General features: G+C 35.8%; 1 long non-coding RNA gene across 1 annotated transcript; it reads right to left on the reverse strand.

The window, feature by feature from the left end:
- Positions 1-503: 503 nt before the first annotated feature.
- Positions 504-1,610, reverse strand: LOC122196770 (uncharacterized). Its single transcript, XR_006188824.1, has 2 exons — positions 1,082-1,610; positions 504-966 (listed from the first exon to the last, which is right to left on the reverse strand). It is a non-coding gene; the product is annotated as an uncharacterized LOC122196770 (long non-coding RNA).
- Positions 1,611-11,354: the final 9,744 nt, after the last annotated feature.

Raw genomic sequence — 11,354 nt, forward strand, 5'->3', positions numbered from 1 at the left:
AAAGATCTGATATTAGAGATGAAGTGGAGGGAGATGATTAGCTTCGTTGCAGATTTATTGGTTATAGTTTCTTTATATTAAATATTATGGGGGGTTTTATGTGGTTCATTTTGAAAGAACATAAATAAGTTGCTATTTTTTGAAATAAACAGTTATATTTCGTAATATAGCCATAAAATAACAATGTATTTTAAAAGTACATTGTTAAATGTTGGATTATACTTGTGTAGACCCATTTTCATGCATGGTTGGCTATATATAATTGTTTTCGGTGTCACAAGTAAAAAATATTTGAAGATACTTATATGTGACAAACAAGGTCATTGAACTAATAAAACAAAAAATGTTGTCTATAAAGAGGTCTTTAACGCTATATATATATATATATATATATATATATATATATATATATATATATATATATATATATATATATATATATATATATATATATATATATATATATTTACCTATTTTGGTGTAATTTCTACACATTTCAATACTACCAATAATCCTACTTTTTTTATAATTATTTTGTAATATCTATATAAATTTATATTTTATTTATGTCTTCCCCGCGTTTAACGCGGGTCATAATCTGGTGATAATCTAGTTTAACTAGTAAACTCAATCAAAGAAAACACACTCAATAAAAAAAAAAACATCCATCGCCTTCCATCTCTCTCCATTCTCCTCTTGGAATCATAAACCGAGAACCCAAAAGGGAGGCTGTTGCCCCTTTCATTCCAGCTTCTTTCCACCTGCTAGTGACGAGATAAACGAGCTCCAAACACCTTCCTTCCATTTGATTTTTGCTGTTGCCATCAAGAAGTAAAACAGCCTCAAGGAGAGGCTGTCTTCGAGAAAGTCAACAGGAGGCAGATGCCTCTTTTACTTCACCCGTCTTCTTCTTCGTTCTCCCCATCAAAACCACAGCCAAACACCCACTGATTATTTCTTCTTTATCTTGTCAAAAATCAAACCCAAACACACACCAAAGTCCCATTGATTTCAGCCAAAAAAAAAAAAAAAAGAACCGGAAGCAACAGGGAGGCTGCCGGAGCAGCCCCCGTCCACTCACATGTTCCACCATCGACGAATACTAGCTCCGACGCGTTTTCCCTTACTTTCCCATTGACCCTCGCTGCTGCCTACCTCCACTAGAACCTTCTTCTGATCTCCTCCCTTCGCATTCTCTCTTTTGTCCCTATCGAATCAACGACCTCTGAAGACCTCGTCTTCGTTGCTGCTGTTGCTCGCGACACCATACCGGACTCCCTTCGGCCTCCTTCTTCCTTCGCACCTCGCAGTCGGACAAGAAAGAGAGAGCCTCGCTGCTTTCGTCTCTTCCCCTTCTTCGGTTCGGCCAAACACCGGAAAAGATCCCTCAATTCGATCGCTTACCACCACCGAGACCACCCCCTTCCGTTTCCAATTTTCTCTTTCCCCGAATCGAGCCAGCACCGGGGGCGCATGATCGCCTGCCTTCGTTCGTTCTCGTTCCTTTCCTTTGCCCGATCAACAAAAGGAAACGGGCACAAAAAGCCCTAATTTCTTTTAACTTTGGGCCATTAAACAAAAACGGTCCCTCCATGAGATTTATTATTACAAAAAGCCCTAAATCATCTTGACTTTTTAAAATGAACACATTAGACCCCTCTGTTGAACGCTTTAATCAAAATGAGTCCTTTCCCCAAAACTTTGGTGTATTTTAAACAAAACAGCCCCTCCCATGGAGATTTCTTAACATTATCAATCCATTTCTCAGACATTAATTCAATTTAAACCATTTCCGTCCCTCCCTTGATTTATTTTAACTAAAGTAGTCCTATTTTGGTTAATTAAATTACCCAACAACCCCCCAATAGTTTAAATTCGATACGAAACCTTCCCAAAAATAAACGAACTCTGAACAACTTGAACTCATGCTTCAAGGTTGAGTGCTTACGGCCCCTTTTTAAAATTTCTAATTATTTCGGGGAGGGGGGGGGGACTTTTCATATACTTATTATGGTTATTTTATCTTGAAATAACTTATCCACACAAAAAATGCTACATGATACAAAAATATATGATTTTTATGTGACATTGTATATTATAACATGCACATTGTAAAACTTTGTCGAATTTCAAGGATTCAAGCTATTACTATTCATGAATATTTATATGTTTAAATATATAAAGTTTATACGTCTACATATGTTTGTTACTGTAACATCCCGATTCCTAGGTATAAAATTTAATTAATTTGCATTCATGATGTCAGAGCAACTCGACGAGTTGGATGCCCCAACTCACCGATTAGAGGACTAAATGGCCGCGTGATTTTTAGAGTCTAGTCGATGAGTTGGAGGACCCCAACTCGACGAGTAGGAGCTGAGTGAGGAAACCCTAATTTTAGGGCATGTGTCCTATTTAAAGGACCTTAAGCCTTCATTTCCGCCTCCGTTATCATCTTAACACTTTGAGAGAAACCCTAATCGAGCTATATCCTTGTGTGAGAGAGCAAGAGAGACTAATATTTCATACTTGGTGCATTTTTGGAGGAATACTGAGGAGCAAAAGGCTTGGGACGAGAGGAAGCTCTTGGATCCGATGTTCATTCATTCCTAGCTTCTGTTTGAAGGTAAAAAGTTACCACCTTGATCATTATTTGGTTTGATCTCTTTTCTAGGGTGTTTAGGGCCTTTTTACCATCCTTCTTTAAGTACTTGAGTTGTTTGAGCTTGCCATGGATTTGAGACTTCTGATCTAGACAATATGAGGTCCCTTGAGCCCAAAGGTCCAAGCTTTATCAAGCTAGTGGCAAGCTTTTATGCATTAAGCCCTATTTAGAGCTTGTTTTGGCATTTCGAGCCCTAGATGCCATCCATGGACGTAAAGCTTGCAGCTTTACATGGTATTTCAGCCTTGGGAGCCTAGATCTAGAGTTTGGGACATTATTTATGCTTAAGAATCGTCTGAATGAGGATTGGTCTAGAGGGACTCGATGAGTGCATGAGCCAACTCAACGAGTCAGCTAGGGTTTTCCCCCGATAGACTGGACGCGTTACAACTCAGCAAGTTGATGAGAAAACTTGACGAGTTAAGTCGTATTTTCCTGATACTTCAGAGAAAATGAAGGAACTTATGGGTTTTATGCATAAGAACAATCCTATGTGCTCATACAAACCCTAATGCTTGGATCTAGGTTTCTCTATTGTACATGCTTTGAATCCAAGACTAATAAACTTAGATCTAACAAATTACAAACTGAATTAGGGTTTATAGAATTACCTTTGATTGTTATATAGCAATAACAATCAATTCCTTGCTTGGATTGGCCTTAGAAAGCTTAGTGCCTCAAGTGCTGCACCTCTAATGGAGTCACAAACACCATATACAACTTGGATGAAGACGAGAAGAGAGGGGAGGCACCAAAAACGGCTGGAAACCCTAGAGAATCAGTTGTCTATGTTTTTGGAGACTAAGGGGTCCTTTATATACTTGTGTGGGCTGCTAGGGTTTTACTCAAAACCCTAATGGACAGCTTAAACTCTAAGCAGCCCATGGAACCTTCTGGATAAGGCCATGGACGAAAATATGATGGGCTTCCATCATAATTTCGTTCACCCCTTATTCCTTTAGTTTTCCTTAGCCCAATAACTCAATTATCAAATAATTGCAGTCCAGTCCCCTAAGTTTAATTAATCTCTTTTAGCCACAAAATTAATTAACAATTAATTCTTGACTAATATTAATTAAACAATATGATTTCTCCTTTAATATATTATTCTCATAATATATTAATAAATCATATTTAAACCTCTATCTCCTTAATTCATCCTACATATTGCAATGGTGAAGGCAACCCAAAAGGACCATGCTCATAATCGGGTCAAGTACATACCAAAATAGTTATGGACTTAGACACTAATCCAACAGTCTCCCACTTGGATAAGTCTAATAACTATTTTCCGTATGACTTCAGAACCTGATCAGCAATTGTAGCTTTCAAAAGCCGCTGTCAACTCTTATCTTATCAGATAGCGTGTCCTCTAGATAAGGGATTATATATTCCTCCATTCTCAAGATATTGTATAGACAAAAGACATGAATTTCAATCATTCTCTCTATACTGTTTCCCGACTTCCGATTTATGACGACTGACAACAGACTACAATTGAACACATCAACTTAGTCCCGGCTTGGCCAAGCGCTTAGGTGTCATCACTAAATCATCGAGAGGCCTAATGATATCGCTTTTATCCCACTTTGGGTAAAAGGAATGGATAAACTTTGACTCAAATGCTCGCTTGCATTTATTGATTGAATCACACACAACAATAAGTTTTATAACACCAAGTTACTGGTGCGTTTACTTATTATCAATGTGTAACCGACCAACAAATAACAACTCACACGTCTCGGTTTCAAGAATATACAATATTATCGTCTCACTAATCACTCGTGATAAATCCATGAAGTGATCCAAGTGAGCGTGGGTTTAATCCAATACTCTAATCTTATCAAAGCACTCATGAACTCTGCAGCAAACTTGTGCCATGTCTAAACACTTCAGACAATCTACAGACAGATTCATGACAGTCTTTATTCATACCTACTCCCAACGTATGACCGACTGTGGATGTCTGAATAACCTAGTTATTATGGAAGTCAAAACATGAAATTTGAAACATAACAATAATACTTAATCCTATATGGCCTCAAACTTATGAGAGTAAATAAAACACTTCTATTTAACCACCATATTGATTACTCATTATTATCGTTTACTGTTTCATAAAATCAACTTATTACTTAAATTACAACAATAGCTGTCCCATGCATAAAGCATGCACACTATGTTTCCTATGGTCCTTACTTTGTGAAATAGATTAATTGAAAAACCTTTTCAATGATGCTCATTTCACAATTCCCAATCCTTATCATTAGTGTAAGAACACAAGGTTCTTGCCACTACTAGAATATGCTAGATTCTAACATTTTACGCAACGATCCTTTCGTAAAGTCACACCACAAAAGTCACCAAGACTTGACCAATGAAATTACAAAGTACTCTATCGGGAATTGTTACAAGACAATTCTATAGACGTGAAGTCTCACATTCAAAGTACATTCCTTTGAACATCCTTCTTGCATAAAAGTTTCTAATCTAGACATAGATTCTTAATGTGCAACTCCCAATATGGAAACATTTCCACATTTGCCATATGATAACTCATTCTTAATAGAATCTTATCTATTCATAATAATGTCGATATGGTCCATTCAATACCATACTTCCAACTACTCACAAGCGACCAATCCTCAATGAACTTTGGATCGTCCTTTGATAGTTGTTTAATTATTTTAGTCAAAACCAATTCTAGTCCTTTTTCCCTCTTAATGCACTAGACATTTGGAAAATTTTAGAACGGTAAAATATTATAGCATTTGCAATCGATCCTATACCCGAAGCGTATGGGACACGATGCATAATGTCTTGCATAAAGATATGATACTTTACCAATCTTTTGCCATAATATTCTATGTGTCATGTTCTCACAATTCGAACTATGAAGAGGGATGCCGTAATCATAATCGAATTTTAAGAACACACAATGTATCCTTTGACTGAAAATATTAAAATTTCTCAATCTAAGCTTTAGATTTTGAAACGAAGTATAATATTCTCTCCCTTAATTATATTAAAACAACTTTTCAACCCATGCAACTTTGCAAATTGAATCTTTGTTTTTCTATAATTAATATTGCTAACTTGCAATACTCGCCATAATAATCATACAAGCATAACACTTATGCTCCCACTATCATGATGATTATTATCATATAAGCATAACACTTATGCTCCCACTAGCTTTGACATGTATTCAGAAAACAAATGAACTTTCAGAAAACAATGCCTATTGAATTTCTGAAATTCATATTTCTAATACCAGATGCTTCAATAAGCCTCTATCTAGGCTTCTTAACCTTATACACCTTTGTCTTAGATAGCTCATATGTGTGTTTAAACAATTCAGAACTTATGTTACTAAGTTCCAAATGTTCAAACTAATTGCCAAATCTCACAATTCGAACTATGGAAAGGGATGCCGTAACCATAATCGAATTTGAGAATACAATTTTCACAAACGCTATCCTCTTAAAATCTCTCTTAGTGAAAGCATTTCCTCACAGTCATTTTCATGAAGGAGGAAATCTTATGACACTTAGATTTTATGGTGTATGAGTTCCTATCCATGTGAATTTGCCAAAAACAAGGTTTGTGACAAATCCAAATTCATATGGACTGAACTTTCTTAATCTTGATTTCTTGCCTTATGGTAACATGAATGCCCACCATGTCTTCCAAGTAGTTTAGTAATTTGTACTTACATATCAATGTACTTTCCATCGACTAAAGCTCTAGTATGCATTCAAATGAGAACTCATAGAACTCATATACACAATTAACTCAATTGGAATGGCACAGAAACAAAATAATGTCAGCACGATAGGTTGTAAACCTCAAGTCGTGTGCTAGTGATGATCGATAAGGTTTATTCTTGATTTGTTCTTGAAACCTTTCAAGACCATTAAGACTCCCACTGACTCCTTGACATATAAGATTCTCTTGTCAAGAAACATTTCTTGACAAACAAATATTCAAGAGTTAGTGAAGCATTTATCAAGACAAAACACTTAACAAATTGGTCTTAGTTGTTCTTTGTCTTATCCAAGACATCACAACTTACCAATTTCAAATGTGTAGAATAAGAAAACTTTTCCAAATTCCTCATTTGATGAGTGTTATAAACCTACTTAAGACTTGTCACTCAATGTCACAATCTTGGAGTATGACTCCAAGACTTGATATTGGAACGAAGTATGATTGACTCTTTGATTTAACCATTTCTACAATTCTTGATTCCTCTTCTTAGACATGCAAATGCACTAAGACTCACTTAGAGGATCAATTGAGATATGGTTCTTAATCATTAAGACTTCATCATAAAACACAATAAAAGGTACTCTCCCTTCTTCTTAGAATGGAGAAACTTTTATCTTTCTGCCTTCTTGATTCTTCTTAATCGTTCTGCTATTGATTGAAACTATTTCAGTTAACTCAGAATTATACTCAATCTTATAAGTATAACCATCTTTGCTAAACTTTAGTAAATCATGACGAATATCTTTTTCACTCTTGTGGTAGACTTGATCAACGTACGACCTAGTGTACTCGATCTCCTAGTCCTTCAATTGACACTTTGTCAAAGAATTAGTCTAAGTTTCCCAAATGTGAAAGTTTTTCATTCATCATACAATGCACATTGCATGATTCCAAGTTTCTGTCCAATTGAAACTTGGGCGATGAGAAACTCTCCCTATTTGGTAAACTTTTGACATTTCCACAAATAACATAATTAAGAATCAAATCCATTATTGCTAATAATAGAAACATTCAAACATTAATTCTTTCATACATGCCATTGCAAGGATGAATAAATAAGATAAAGTCAAAATTCATTTTATTGCGGAAAAAATTTGTCCTTTCAATGCAATTCAATTGAAAAACTATGTTATTACATATTTCTTAACAATCTATTCTAACTCCAAGTAGTAGCTCAAGAATCCATTCATCAAGTAATGCGATCGAAATCCATTTCTTCATGATTAGATTCAGCTCACTTCTTCCCTCAAGCTTCCTCTCTTTTCTTCGATCCTACAAAACATCAAAATGTAATCTTATCACATCATGTATTAAGAATCTAGAATAGGAAATCAAAAGAGTTAGATAATGGATTTTACCTAAAGCAGAGCCATACGTCTTGACTCTCCCATCTCTTAGATCTCTCAGGTAGTTAGGGCAGCTTCGTCTCCAATGCCCCTTCTCGTGGCAATAAAAGCAAATGGACTCCTTTGGCACAGCACATCGGACGATCACAGACTTAGTTCTTTCTGGACTTCCAATGTTGCCAGTTTCCATCGAAGTTTGGTAGTTTGATTCACTAGACAAATTTGCTCGACCAGCACGCCAAATCATTGCTGATTCAGCAGCTATAAGCCAATAGGTGAGATCAATTAGGGTCACGTCGTGGTCCATCATATAGTATTCTCTAACGAACTCACTATATGATTCAGGAAGTGACTGAAGAACCCAGTCAACAGCCAACTCACTTGAAATCTCGACACCCAACATGTTTAACCTATCAATGTGTGACTTCATCTCTAAGACGTGCGCACACACAGGTTTCCCATCTTCGTGTTTACTTGCCAAAAGGGCTTGAGTGAGCTTGAACTTTTCAAGCCTTTGAACTTGTGGGTCAGGGAGAATAATTGGAGGAGGTGGAGGAAGTGAAGCATAACTCTCATTTCCTTGATCGTATCTCGGAACATCATCTTTATTTGGAAAGCTTGTTCCAAAGGATTTTGGAAGACCATTGTAAGATGTAGACATCTACAAAACGGGAGAAAATTCAAGTTAAGTTGATTGAGTCCTTAATAAAACACCCAAATGAGTTATTAAGGCTAGGATCCAACACAATATTCTACAACCTAGAAAAGGGATGCCGTAATCTAGTTGCAAAATATTTGAAGGTAGGTAAATGACGATTTACCAATTTCCACCATGAAAAACGAAAAAGGAAGATTAAGTTTTAAATGAATTGAAACTCCTAGATCTTTTGAGATTCATTGAACTTTTCAATGACATGTTTAATCTCGATTATGCCCTACTATTTGTGACTGGGATGCCGAGGATCACAAACAAGGTGTGAATAACCATACGAATCACGTGGTGCACCCAATGCTACAATCATCTAATCAATGTGCCGGTTAGCCACACACGCTCCATTGATCTATGACAAACATCGAGTCACCCTTCGCTACCAATGTCATCCCCAAATTAGTGTGCCGGTTAACCACACACGCTCCACTAACGTTTGACAAGGGTACGAAGTGTAATTCCATGGGTTAGCATACAATTTCACATTTTTCCTAAAGTAACTATGATTTGGGAATTTGAAAAAGCATTTAGTTACTTTGTACTTCACTATACTTATAATGGAAGATTCTGTCCTATCCTACCCGTTCGGCTAACGACCCTCCACTAGTCAAGAGTGCGGTGGGTAAGAGTGGATACCCATTCAATCGCCATTTTATAGGCAATTTCCTTTAACACCCCTTATAGACCAGCTTCGTGAATGAGGCTTACTATCGGTAAGACTGACTGTTTACTCATACATATATATAATATTATACTTTTAATGTTATATATAGTATAGAGTGTATTTTACACTTTTAAAATACTAGGTGGTTTAATTTAGTAAAATTATACTTTTAATTTAATTAAATGTAAACCAAAACTTTATGGGTTTATTAAATCACTTTTAATTATACACTTTAATTAATTAATAAAACCATAAGGGTGTGATTTGAACTTTTCAAAATACTAGGGTTTTAGAATTTAACATTTCAAAATTAAACTTTTAGTCAAATTTTAAATTCCAAAACTTGAGGGCAAGTTTTGAAACATTTCAAAACATTAGGGATCAAACAAAAAATAACATAAATTAAACAATTAATTTCATAAGTATCTATATTTGACCTAATCTTATTTTAGTCATTAGATAATTACCAAAAATTTGAAATAATTCATATTTATCATATAAACAAACTATTATTTAAAAGATTTGAAATTATCTATTGTTTTGGCAAGGATAATCACTAATTTAAGATAAAAATCGGATTTTAACTTCAAAAAACGAATTAGCTATCAAATCCAAGTCAAAACAGCAGCAAAAACCCGAAATTCCCTCTGTCTGACCCCTGGACTCGCCGAGTCAGGGACAGACTCGCCGAGTTCATCCACTGACTCGCCGAGTCAGGTCGGGCAGAGGCCAAAAATCGATTTTTCAGCAAATAAAGCAGTTAAGCATCACATACAACTGAAACCAATCAAGGCTCTGATACCACTTATGGGTTTTATGCATAAGAACAATCCTATGTGCTCATACAAACCCTAATGCTTGGATCTAGGTTTCTCTATTGTACATGCTTTGAATCCAAGACTAATAAACTTAGATCTAACAAATTACAAACTGAATTAGGGTTTATAGAATTACCTTTGATTGTTATATAGCAATAACAATCAATTCCTTGCTTGGATTGGCCTTAGAAAGCTTAGTGCCTCAAGTGCTGCACCTCTAATGGAGTCACAAACACCATATACAACTTGGATGAAGACGAGAAGAGAGGGGAGGCACCAAAAACGGCTGGAAACCCTAGAGAATCAGTTGTCTATGTTTTTGGAGCCTAAAGGGTCCTTTATATACTTGTGTGGGCTGCTAGGGTTTTACTCAAAACCCTAATGGACAGCTTAAACTCTAAGCAGCCCATGGAACCTTCTGGATAAGGCCATGGACGAAAATATGATGGGCTTCCATCATAATTTCGTTCACCCCTTATTCCTTTAGTTTTCCTTAGCCCAATAACTCAATTATCAAATAATTGCAGTCCAGTCCCCTAAGTTTAATTAATCTCTTTTAGCCACAAAATTAATTAACAATTAATTCTTGACTAATATTAATTAAACAATATGATTTCTCCTTTAATATATTATTCTCATAATATATTAATAAATCATATTTAAACCTCTATCTCCTTAATTCATCCTACATATTGCAATGGTGAAGGCAACCCAAAAGGACCATGCTCATAATCGGGTCAAGTACATACCAAAATAGTTATGGACTTAGACACTAATCCAACAGTCTCCCACTTGGATAAGTCTAATAACTATTTTCTGTATGACTTCAGAACCTGATCAGCAATTGTAGCTTTCAAAAGCCGCTGTCAACTCTTATCTTATCAGATAGCGTGTCCTCTAGATAAGGGATTATATATTCCTCCATTCTCAAGATATTGTATAGACAAAAGACATGAATTTCAATCATTCTCTCTATACTGTTTCCCGACTTCCGATTTATGACGACTGACAACAGACTACAATTGAACACATCAACTTAGTCCCGGCTTGGCCAAGCGCTTAGGTGTCATCACTAAATCATCGAGAGGCCTAATGATATCGCTTTTATCCCACTTTGGGTAAAAGGAATGGATAAACTTTGACTCAAATGCTCGCTTGCATTTATTGATTGAATCACACACAACAATAAGTTTTATAACACCAAGTTACTGGTGCGTTTACTTATTATCAATGTGTAACCGACCAACAAATAACAACTCACACGTCTCGGTTTCAAGAATATACAATATTATCGTCTCACTAATCACTCGTGATAAATCCATGAAGTGATCCAAGTGAGCGTGGGTTTAATCCAATACTCTAATCTTATCAAAGCACTCAT

This window comes from Lactuca sativa, chromosome 2 (genome assembly GCF_002870075.4).
Source record: "Lactuca sativa cultivar Salinas chromosome 2, Lsat_Salinas_v11, whole genome shotgun sequence".
Classification (NCBI taxonomy): Eukaryota; Viridiplantae; Streptophyta; class Magnoliopsida; order Asterales; family Asteraceae; genus Lactuca; species Lactuca sativa.